Raw genomic sequence first — 12,857 nt, 5'->3', positions numbered from 1 at the left:
GAATGCCCTCACTGGATACTGAATCCGTCAGTACCTTGATCTTGGACTTTAGTTACTGAAGTTTGAGAAATAATGTTTGTGGTTTAGGCCATAGTCTATGCCATTTGTTATGGCAGCCCAAACAGAGGACTTATTGAGACATTTGCCTATCCTGTAGTTTTAATTCCTACAAAGAAATATTTGATATTTGGAAACAGCTTTTCTGGAGTGAGCAAATTATTTGAGTAGAAAATTCCTAAGAGTGTGTACAATCTTTTCAATAACTGTTTTGATGCGTGGTCTATTATAACTGCTCCGCTGCTTTGGTCAATTCCTGTGAAGGTAAGTTTAGTTCTGACAGTGTGTGTTTTGGCTTCCTGTGGTCTAAGAAAGCAGCATGGATTATGAAGAACAGCAACACAGCTGCAGATTTTATGATACTGCATTGCAGTTTCAGCTCTGTCCCAGAGGTTTTGAGCGATGCATTTCATTAAATGATCTCCTATTTTAGGGAAGAAAGAAGTGTCTACATTGGAATTTTATATTCATTGTTTCTTGCTCCTGTCTCTTATAAACTTCCTCTTCTAAATTTTTGGTTTTTTTCTGAAATATAATTTTTTTTTTTTTTTGAGAAAGAGTGTACTAGGGAGAAGAGTGGTTCTTGGTGAAAATTATGGGTTTGTTAGTAATTTTGAGACCTGTCTCAAATGATAGATAGCAGAGAAAAATTATAAAACTGAACTCAGTACATGACTGGTTTTTGGTTCCTAGTTCTGCAATGCAGTGACTTAGAAAAAGAGACATTAATAAAGGTTTTCAAATATAGTCATGTGTTGTTTAACAACAGGATATGTTCTAAGAAGTGTATTGTTAGGCAGTTTCATTGTGTGAACGTTATAGAGTATATATTAGGGTTCTGTAGAGGGGCAGAACTAATAGGATAGATGTATATATGAAAGGGAGTTTATTAAGGAGAATTGACTCACATGATCACAAGGTAAAGTCCCACGATAGGCCATCTGCAAGTTGAAGTGCAAGGAAACCAGTAGTGGATCAGTCCGAGTCCCAAAACCTCAAAAGTGGAGAAGCCAACAGTGCAGCCTTCAGTCTGTGGCTGAAGACCTGAGAGCCGCTGGCAAACCACCAGTGTAAGTCCAACAGTCCAAAAGCCACAGAACTTGGAGTTTCATGTTCGAGGGCAGGAAGCATCCAGCACAGGAAAAAGATGGAGGCCGGAAGACTCAGCAAATCTGCTTTATTCTAGCCATGCTGGCAGTTGATTAGAGAGTGCCCACCCAGATTGAGGGTGAGTCTGCCTCTCCCAGTCCACTGACTCGAATGTTAATCTCCTTTGGCAACACCCTCACGGACACATGCAGGAACAATACTTTGCATCCTTCACGCCAATCAAGTTGACACTTAATATTTACCATCACATAGAGTGTATTTACACAAACCTATATGGTATGGCCAACTACACACCTAAGCTGTATGGCACAGCCTATTGCTCCTAGGCTACAAACTTGTATAGCATGTTACCATACTGTAGGCAGTTATAACACAATGGTGAGTATTTATGTGTCTAAGCATAGAAAAGGTACAGTAAAAATACGGTATAAAAGCTCCATTATAATCTTATGGGACCACCATCATATATGTAGCCTGTCGTTGATAGAAACATTGTTATGCAACACATGAATGTATGTGAAATATTATATGATTCGTTGTTTTCTAACTTATTTGAGGTCAGAAAAAGAGAAAATGATTTCAGATTTTACCACGGAAGGTTTAGGTCAGGTATTATTTCCTGACAAGAGTTGTTAAATCAATACCTACATACGTTACCAAGAGAATTATCTTTTCCAAAGGTCTTTAAAAATGTAGTACATTTTTTTTTCTCTGTAATTGTTTAGGAAGCAGTGCTTCCTGAAAGACCAAACCAAGATTTCTGCATTATGTGGCTTTGCACACTAGATGAGCATTTAATAAGTTCAAGCTTAATTTAAAACCATGATGACACAGGTGTGAATGTCATTTCTCTGAGGAGTTAAAAATACAGGCATTATCATACTATCATACACTCTGGAAAATGGTATTACATATCATAAAATGTTATGGCTTGGGTAGAAATTGTAGTTTGCTTTTTTAAAAGCTTTAGTTAAATTTTGCTCATCTGTTTTGCAAATGATTCTTTTTAATTGAGTGAATCAGATGCTTTTCAGTTCATTGAAAATCCGCCTTTGACAAATCATGTTTTGATGAGCTTACGTTCTGTTTCTGGGTTCAGCTTCTCATTTTAGTTGTCATACAAAGCATTGGCTTATATTATGGTTAAGTATGTGCTTTATTGGAGGTTTCGCATTACCTTATGAGAAATTATAGAGTGTTTGTGGGAGAGGCGTTATGATTTGTTTTAATTTTTTTCAGGATATAATCTAACTACCACTAGGGATAATGTGTAGTGGTACATAATTATATACATTATGTTATATGTATGCTATCCTGTGAGGCATCCATCATTGGTCACTGTCAAAGACAGGCTGTTAGAGTAGATGGGCTATTGGACTGGACTGGTGGTGGCATGCCCATGTTCTAAAAAAAAATATTTGTACAAGTTATTTGAATTTATGCAAGAAATTAATACAGTGTTATGTTGGAGATTTAATAGCATAAAAGACAAGAGGTTTTTTTTTCTTTTTCTTTTTTTACTTTTGGCATAGCTGTAACCCCTTTGTATGTATTTATAATACACTCTTTCAGTATGAGATTATATATTAGTATATGCAGTCACACAGAATGTTATATATGTAAGATAAAGACATTATAGATAAATATTTTCCTGAATATTATTTACTACATAATCTGTCACTGGCCCAATTTCATGTGATCATGTAATGAAAGATCCTTCTGCAGTTAAGCCTATTAGGGCTTTAACCCTAAGTCTCCTGAATATATTTTAATTTCTATTTCCAAATTAATGTTATATTGGTATGGTATAATAGTATGTACTTATTTTCTTTTGGGAGGGATATAATTATATTAAAAAGCAATACAATTAACAAAGATTTTTCACACTGGTTAAAGGCAAAGCAAGAGATGTGATGGAAAGACATGTGAAGCTGGATTATTATACTCATTACATAAACATAGTGATCTTCTTCCTCAATGTGGTTTTAAAATTTATCATTGTGTCCCTTTCTTTACCACTTAGATAGAATGCATATGTTGAAAAGAAATGTGTAGGCTGTGGAAATACTGGTAGCAGTAGCCAGCTTTTAGTTACAGTTAGTAGAAGGAGGGAGAGAAAAAGAGAGGGTGAATACACATTTCCATACAAGTTACAGGATTATTTGCTTTTTATTAAAATATATTAAACCTTCAGAAATTTGGGCTGAGGATAGAGGATATTCTGATTATGGACTTATTTTTATTAAAAGTTAAATTTTATGGTTAACTATCCAGAGTAACTAGAGTAGGTTAATGAAATGGCAAATAGAGGAAGAGATTTCTTTTAATGAAATGAAAGAATGGCAACTAGTACGTTAACTATTTCAATATATAATTCTTAAAAATGTACAGTTATTAAAATGAATTATTCCGTGTTCTATTTTTAAAGGCTATCAGATGCTAATTAGTGTTATTTTGTTTTACTATTTAAGTATTAAATGAAATAATGAGGTCATAGAGCTTTGGATTTAGACAGACTGCTTACAAGCCCAATTTCTTCATTCAAGAGCAGTGTGACATCATACAAGTTACTTTACGTTTTTATGCCTCAGTTTCCTGCATCTGGAAATCAGGGTAATAGTTTATGTTGGATAAAGCTGATTTAAAGATTAAATGAGATATTGTGTGAAAAGCACTGTACTTGTGGTCTTTTGCATAGTAAGTGCCCAGTAACTATGAATTAGTTTATTAACCATAATGGCCTTCTAAAAGTACTGAGCATAGATAGCTTCAACTTGATTTATCACAAATTGCAAATTAGTAGAGCTAAAATTCATGTTCTGTGAAACTTTCCTGGAGAAAATGTTTATTAGAGAATTTCCTTATTACCATCTTATTTCTGTTCTCCCCTACCCCACCCCACCAGAGATTGATAGTTCTTATATTATGTGTTGGGTAGGGCCATTCTTTCATTGAACATTTTTGAGAATCTGCTATGTGTATTAAGCTAGCCATTGTAAATTTGCTGAAAGGTTGAGACAAAGAGAGTCTTTAAGGAGTGATGGGAACCTGCCAACCTAGATCTTAATCTTATTCTCTGCCATCTTCAAATTAAAAAAAAATTTCTTTGTTTTGCTGTGTCTGGTTGTTGAGATTAATAAATACACTTATGGACTTTAGCAAGATGAGTGAATAGAGACACCTGGCACTTGGTGATCGGAAGCCCAGAAGGGCAGTGTGGAGACACCCAGCCTCTGCAGCTCCATCTCCCCTGTCCAGATCAGATTGGTCCAGAGACAGGAGAGACTTCTCCTTGTGGGGAAAAGGTAAGCAGAAGCTTCCTACTCGTCCCCATTGCCACCACAAACATCTACATTCCTTACTGCAGGAGAATCCCACAGTTCTTGCAAGTCCTGACTCTAGTTTGGAGAGATCCTAGGAATTCACACAGCTGCCTTGCTCCGGATTACTAGCACAAGATGTGCATTCCTCACTCCCCACCTACCCCTTGTGAGTCAAGCTGCTGCAGCATGGTGCCATCTTGAGACGAGAGCCACCTCTGGGGTGTGCACTCTTCTGGGGGTCAGTAGCCTTTGGACCTCTCCAGCACTGGGATTCCATCTTCATTCCACCAAGCCCAAATGTGTGGCTGAACACCACAGCCTCAGCTGCTCAGAGCCTGGGCCCGTGATCGGCTGTGACTCTGGTCCTGCACAGCAGGGAAACCAATCCCCACTGCTCACACTCAAGTAAGAGGAAAATTCTGGCAGTCCTCCCCAGGGCAAACCTGCCCTTGAGCCAGCCAAACTGCTGTGTACCTTCCCCTCAGCAGGTGAGATCCTTGGACCACTGAGTGGCTTACATACCCTCAGGCTGGTAGAGTGGCTATGTGTCTGTGCCCAGGTCCCGAGAAACAGCCCATTGGGTGACTTCTGGCAGACACAGCTCCAGGCTGACCGAGCATCTGTGTGTCTGCATCCCCTGCCTGAGAAACAGCTCCATAGGCTGCCCCTGGCAAATACATCCCCAGGCTGACCTAGCAACTGTGCATCCTTGTCTTAGGTCTGAGAAACAGCCCCATGGGCTGCCCCTACCAAATATCCTCCTAGGCTAGCCATCAATATTCTGGGTCTGAGAAACAACCCTGCAAGCCACCTCTGTCAGAAATGCCCCTAGGCCAGCTGAGCAGCTGTGTGCACCTGTGCCAGGCCTGAGAAATAGCCCTGTGGGCTACCTCTAGCAGACACACACCCAGGCCAGCTGAGAAGCTGTGTAGCCATGTACTGGACCTTAGAAACAGTCCTTGGCAGGTACTCCCCCAGGCTGGACTAGCAGCTGTGCACCTATGCCCCCAGCCAGAATAACAGACTGCAAACCAGACCTTAAGTTGGCCAACTTACCATGTGCATGCATGCACCCTGACCTGAGAAACAGCCCAGCAAGCCCACCCATGGCAAAGTTGCACCATCGCTGCCACATACTCTCTCAGCCTTGGCCACCGAGCTACTCATAAATGTCATGAATGTGGATTACAACTGAAGAAACTGCATAGAGAAACACTAATGTGTCCAACTAGAAACAAACCCAATGCACCTTCACTAAACTGACACCCAGGGCCCATCTATATGAGTAAGTCTCTTCTTGTCCTACTCCATAAAATTAGAAGAGGTGACTCTTCCACCAGATGCATAGAAATCAACATACGGACACATCAAACATGAAAAAGCAAGGAAACGACACCTTAAAGGTATATAATAATACTTCAGTAATAGACTTTAATCATAAGAAAATATACAAAATGCCAGAAGTGGAATTCAGAATAATAATCTTAAGGAAAGTCAGTGAGATACAAGAGAATATAGGTAGAAAATTCAACAAAATCAGGAAAATAATTCATGATATGAATGAGGAATTCAACAGAGAGATGGATATAACCAATAACCAATCAGAAATCTTAGAGCTGAAGAATTTAGTTAATGAAATAAAAAATACTATCAGGAGCTGCAACAACAGATTTAGACCAAGCAGAAAAAAGAATTCTGCAACTTGAAGACAAGCCTTTTGAAATAGCACAGACAAAAATAAATAACTAAAAAAAGAAAAAAAATGAAGAAAACGTATAGGATTATTGGGGCAAAAAATATAGGATTATTAAATGAACAAATAATTATATTATGGAAGTTCCAGAAGGAAAAGAGAAGAGAAAAGTTGTAGGAAACTTATTTATTGAACTAATAGCCAAAAACTTCTTAATTTTGAAAGGCAGATGAACATTCACATCCAGGAAGCTCAAAGAACCTGAAGTAGATTTAACCCAAAGAGGTCCTCTTCAAGGCACATTATAGCCAAATTGTCAAAAGTCAAAGAGAATTCTAAAAACAGCAAAGAGTAGTGTCAAGTCACATATAAGGGAATTGCTAGTGGACTAACTGTGGATTTTTCAGCAGAAACCTTACAGGCCAGGATAGAATGGAATTACCAATTGAAAGTTCTGAAAGAAAAAAAAAAACCTGTCAGCCAAGAATATTAGAATATTAAACCCAGCAAAGCTGTCCTTTTTAGACAAGCAAGAACTGAGAGAATTCATTGTCACCGGACTGGCCTTAGAAAAAATTTTCAAGGTACTCTTACATCTGGAAGTTCAAAGACAGTAACCACCATCATGAGAACATGTGAAACTATAAAACTTGCTGCTAGAGCCAATACACAAAGGAAAAAGAGAAAGAAAGAAATCTTTCCCAACAGAAAGCCATTCAACTATAAGAATAAGCAATAAGGAAGTAAGGAACAAAGGGTATACAGAACAACCAGAAAGCAGTCAGTAAAATGACAGATATAAGTCTTCACCTGTCAATAATAACTTTGAATTTAAACTAATTACATTTCTTATTTAAAAGATAGACTTATTTAATATATTAAGACAAATAAACAAAACAAGACCCAACCATATGCTGCCTACCAGAAACTTAAAGACACACATAGACTGAAAGTGAAAGGATGGAAAAAGATATTCCATACAAACAGAAACCAAAAGCAATCAGGAGTAGCTATACATAAATCAGACAAAACAGACTTCAAGTCAAAAGCTGTACAAAGAGACAAAGGAGGACATTATATAATAATAAAAGGATGAATTCAGCAAGAGAACATAACAATTGTAAATATATACATATCTGATATCAACACTCAAATATATAAAGCAAATATTAAATCTAAAGGTAGAGATAGACTCTAATACAGTAATAGTTGTTGACTTCAGCACCCTACTGTCAGCATTGGACAGACAACCTAAACAGAAAATCAGCAAATAAACATTGGATTTAAACTGCATGATAGACCAAACTGCACCTAACAGACATTTACAGAACATTTCACCTGCCCAACAACTACATAATAAACCTTCTTTTCATCAGCACCAGGAACTTTCTCAAGGATTGACCCATGTGTTAGGATACAAAATAAGTGTCAAAAAAATTTTAAAAAATTGAAATCATATCAAGTATCTTATCTGACTATATGGAATAAAACTAGAAACCAACAGTAGATGAACATTCAAAACTATACAAATAAATGGAAATTGAACAATATTCTAAATGACCAGTGGGTGAAGGAATAAATTAAAAAGGAATTTTAAAAATTTCTTGACAGAAATGAAAGTAGGAACACAATATACAAAAAGTTATGGGACACAGCAAAAGCAATACTAAGAGGCAAGTATGTATCAATAAATGCCTGCATCAAAAAGCTGGAAGGATTTCAAATAAACTGCAATGAATCTCAAGGAAATAGAATGCAAGGACAAACCAAACCCAAAATTAGTAGAAGGAAAGAAATAATAAAGATCAGAGCAGAAATAAATGAAACTGATACTAAAAAAACAAACAAAAAAAGTTTCAACAAAACAAAAAGTTGTTTTTTAAAGATATAATCAACAAACCATTAGATACACTAAGATAAAAGGGAAGACTCAAATAAATAAAATCAGAAATGAAAAAGAAGATGTCACAATAGATACCATAGGACCAAAAAGGATCATTAGAGACTCCAGTGAACAACTATACACAGTTTTGAGCTTAATAAATAAATAAAGCAAGCAAGCAAGCTGAAGATCTGACTGCTAAAGTTGAAAACATACTACAAAGCAGTAGTAAGCAAAATGGCACAGTACTGGCATTAAAACAGACACATAGACCAACGAAATGGAATAGAGAATACAGAAATAGATTCACATGTTTACAGTGAATTGACTTTTAACAAATGTTCAAGAACACTCAGTGGGGAAAGGACACTCTCTTCAATAAATGGTGCTGGGAAAATTGGATATCCATATGCAAAATAACAAGACTAGACCTTCACCTCTCACCCTATACAAATACAATAAATATAAAATCAATTAAAAATGTATCAAAAACCTAAATGCAAGATGTAAACTAAAACTACTAGAGGAAACATAGAGAAAACACTTCAAGACATTTGTCTGGGAAAAGATTTTATGAATAAGACCTCACAAGCATAGGCAACAAAAGCAAAAATAAACAAATGGGATTATTGCAAATTTAAAAACTTCTGAATGACAAAGGAAACAACCAACAGAGTGAAAAAGTAATCTACAAATTGGGAAAAAAATATTTGTAAACTACTCATCCAACAGGGGATTAATAACCAAATTATAGAAGGGATGCAGACATCTCAACAGCAAAAAACCAAAACAAAAGACAAAAACCAAAAAAAAAAAAAACCCACCCCAAAAACCTAATCCAATTTAAAAAATGCGCAAATGGTCTGAACAGACAAAAGAAGGCATAGAAATGGTCAACAAGTATATGAAAAAAATGTTCCAACATCACTAATCATCAGGGAAATGCAAATCAAAACCACAATGAGGTATCATCTCACCCCAGATAGGATGGCTATTATAAAAAATACAGAAGAAATAACAAATGCTGATGACAATGTGAAGGAAAAGAACTCTCATACACTGTTAGTGGGAATGTAAACAGTATGGATGTTCTTCAAAAAACCACAAATAGAACCACCATATGGTCCAGCAATCCCACTGCTGATTATTTATCCAAAGGAAAGGAAATCAGTGTATCGAAGAGACATCTGCACCCCCATTTTTATTGCAGCACTATTAATAATAGCCAAGATATGGAATCAACCTAGATTTTCAACAACAGATGAATGGATAAAGAAAATGTGGTATATTTGCATAATGGGATACTATTCAGCCATAAAAAAGAATGCAATCCTGTCATTTGTGGCAACAAGAATGTAACTGGAGGACATTATGTTAAGTGAAATAAGCCAGGCACAGAAAGTTAAACACCACACGTTCTCACTTACATATGGAAGCTAAAAATAGTTGATCTTATAGAAGTCACAAATAGATCATACTAGAGGCTGGGGAGGGTAGGGGAAAGTAAGGGTTAGGGAGAGATTTATTAAAGGATACAAAATTACAGCTAGATATGAGTAATAAGCTCTAGTGTTCTCGACCACTGTGGGAGGACTATACTTAACAATAGTATATTGTATGATTTCAAGTAGTTAAAAGGAGGATATTGATTGTTTCTAACACAAAGAAATGATAAATGTTTGAGATGATGGATATGCCAATTACACTGATCTGATCAGTATACATTATGTATAGAGAGCAACATCACCATTAATATGTACAATTATTATACCTCAGTTTAAAATATTGGAAAAAAATAAATACAGTTATGTTCAAATCTCCATCGAAGGCCATGCTTTTATTTTAGTGAGGTAAAAAATAAATTTCTGTTAGGTAAATTTCACAATGGGTAAGAGGGTTAGTCATTGATATATTCTGTGCATATCACAGAAGTTTGGCTGAAATTTAACAATCTCTTCAACTCTATGTGGTGTGAGATGTCTGAAAAGCTACAGATGCAGCCACATAAACACCCAAAAACAGTTATATTTTCATATTAGACAACTTCTGCAAGGCAGGGAACCAGGCCTAATACTGGCCTTCCTGGCTTTTGCCATCTTGCTGTTCCAGCATTGGGGCACTCTCACTTGGTAAGAGCCTGCACTATGGAGCCTAGAGATTTTTTAATTTGTGTCCACCTAAGGGCTTATCATAGGTGAACCTGGCCATGGCCTAATGTACACTATCACATCTCATATAAACTACAACAGTAGCTTCTTAAGTGGTCTTCCTGCCTAGACTTGCTTTCCTACAGTTCTGTTCCCAAATTGCAGATCAGATTATAAGACTTCTCTGCTTAAAACTCTTTGGTTGGATTACATCAAATGAAATCCAAACTCCTTACCCAAATTTACCAATGTTAGGGGATTGAGCTCTTACCTACTACTCAGACTTCATCTTCCACATGCTTCTTCGCCCATTGTAAGTGCAAGGCATGTTTATTTTTTTTTCTGTTTCCAAAACATTCCAAATTCATTTGTATCATACTTAGAATTTCCTGTGCTTGAAATGATTTTCCCTCTTGTCTTTGCTTTTAGGTAGCTCAATTTTGTCATTCACATCTCACCTTCAACATCATCTTTTTAAAGTTGTGTTCTAAAGGAGCCACCCAGTCTTCCTTTCTGTCAAGCCATTAAGTTTCAGTTATCTGCATATTCTTATTGTCATCTGATATATTGTTTCTTGTCTGTATTTCCCCGCTAAAATCTAAACTCTGAAAGCTAAGGATCTCATCACTTACAACAGTGCTTTAACTAATACCAAATGAATGAATAAAAGCCTTTTCATGCAGACTATTGGAATTATAAGTGTTTATGGCCCTGGATGTGTTATTCAGGGAAAACGATTTTTTTAATGAGGGAAAATACATATGTAGATAGGGAATCCATTAGATGGCCTTTAGGGCCAAGTGGCCTATTGAATTCCACCCTGATGAATAATGTCAGAGGGAGTTCCATGGGAAATACATCATAGTTTTATACTAGATCATGTTTGAAATAAAATTTCATGGATTTTATGTTATAATTTTAGGTTAAATAAATATGAAAGACTTAGGAAGTTTGCTTCTTAAATCCTAACTTGTGGCTTTTACATATATGTTAGAAGTCTAAGCTTTTGACTTTTTATTTACAATTTTTTGTGTTTAGTTAAAAAATCATAATCTGCACTGAATTACAGTTTTAATTTTTCAGTGTTTCAGGCAAGGGTATAATTGAAATGAAGTGGAAATTCAGGAATATTAACTTTTAAAAAATTAATTTTTAAAAAGATTAACTTTTTAAAAAGATTAATTTTAAGTTCAATGTTTTATAACCACATGGCATTTTAATTTGTCATTTTGTTATTTTCTATCTTTAATCCGTTATGCCTTTATACTATCTGATCCATCAGCTAGTTTCTCCCCTGACTAGCTAACATTCTCAGTTGGATAGATTATAAACAGAATTAACAGGGGTTACATAGAAGCTGCCCTCTTCCTGATTTATAGCTTCTTAGTTAGTGGAGGGGTGGTGGTTATCGGTAACTTGTATTGGGGGTGGGAATTACCATGCTCCAGTATAGAGTGGATGGATGAATGATTTCTACTCTTAAAGATGTTAACCAGATCCTTTTGCAAATAAAGACTAATAACTCAGATTTTTAAACAATCTTCATGACAGATGAGGGCATAGAGAAGAGTGCATCAACACTAATTAAGAATGTTGAGTGTATATTCTTCTTAACAGTGATTGATAGTTCTTGGAGTACTATCTCTGCCCAGGAAGTGATGTTTTACATTGGAAAGTTTAAAGGTTACGTTTTAATGTACCCTATAAGTTGTGTTCCCTGAACTCAGTGAAAATGTATTAGTAAAATAAGTAAACTTCAAGTTGAAAATTTTACTTATGGTCTCAATACAATTATCAGCAGGCTTTTAAAAGAGACTTTTTTCCTCAGTAATAGGGAGGTATAAGAAATGGTTATATGTCCAGTTTGAAAACCATTGGAATTTATATGAAATTACTTGCCTATACTGTGACTCTTTTGAGTCTTCAAAAATTCTTTATCTGTAAAATAGACATATGAAACTATTAAATTGGTAATATTTAATTTATTTTGAAGGATTCATATCAACTTGTATAAAATTCATCACATATAATATTATACCAAAATGAACAAGTCATTGTTACCAATTTGTTTAAGAGAGCTTATAATTTGTGAAGCATAAACAGAAACTCTTTCGGGGATTTGAAAAGTTCATTCTCTTTATACATTTTAAGCTAAAACATTCTGCCCTTTTAACCATTTCTTTTAGTACTTTGCTTCTTTTTTGTTCCAGATAATACTAATCCCAAAGTATCAGAACCAAGTGTCTTTTTCAGATGGAGCTAATATTTCTGTCTCTATTGCTGCTGCTGCTGCTGCTTTTTCTTTTTTTAACTTCTTTTCACATGTAAATTTTTCAGATAGAAGTGTGATCATTTACTTACTGGAACATACTGAGATCATTCTATATATTGAAAGAGAAAGTATTTTGTTATATATACTTAAAGCTGTTCCCTCACATGATACTTCACACTCCTATTGTATTTTAAGGACATGTTGATAGCATTTCAAGTTTAATTGGCTGAGTAGTATCTTGAAATCAAATGCATAAGCTTGCCTTCAGACTGTTGTTGTTACTGACAACTGTTGGGGAATAAAATACCAAATGAGTGCTGTTTCATAATATCAATCAAAAACTGTTTTTCATCTGACAGTTGTTGTAGTGATG

General features: G+C 35.6%; 1 protein-coding gene across 6 annotated transcripts in view; it reads left to right on the top strand.

Moving 5' to 3' along the window:
• Positions 1-12,857, top strand: part of RAB28 (RAB28, member RAS oncogene family) — a 123,665-nt gene that overhangs the window by 24,080 nt on the left and 86,728 nt on the right. The window lies entirely within an intron of this gene.

This window comes from Gorilla gorilla, chromosome 3 (assembly GCF_029281585.2).
Source record: "Gorilla gorilla gorilla isolate KB3781 chromosome 3, NHGRI_mGorGor1-v2.1_pri, whole genome shotgun sequence".
Classification (NCBI taxonomy): Eukaryota; Metazoa; Chordata; class Mammalia; order Primates; family Hominidae; genus Gorilla; species Gorilla gorilla.
The sequence above is the reverse complement of the archived record's forward strand: the minus strand, read 5'-3'. Positions and strand labels throughout refer to the sequence as shown.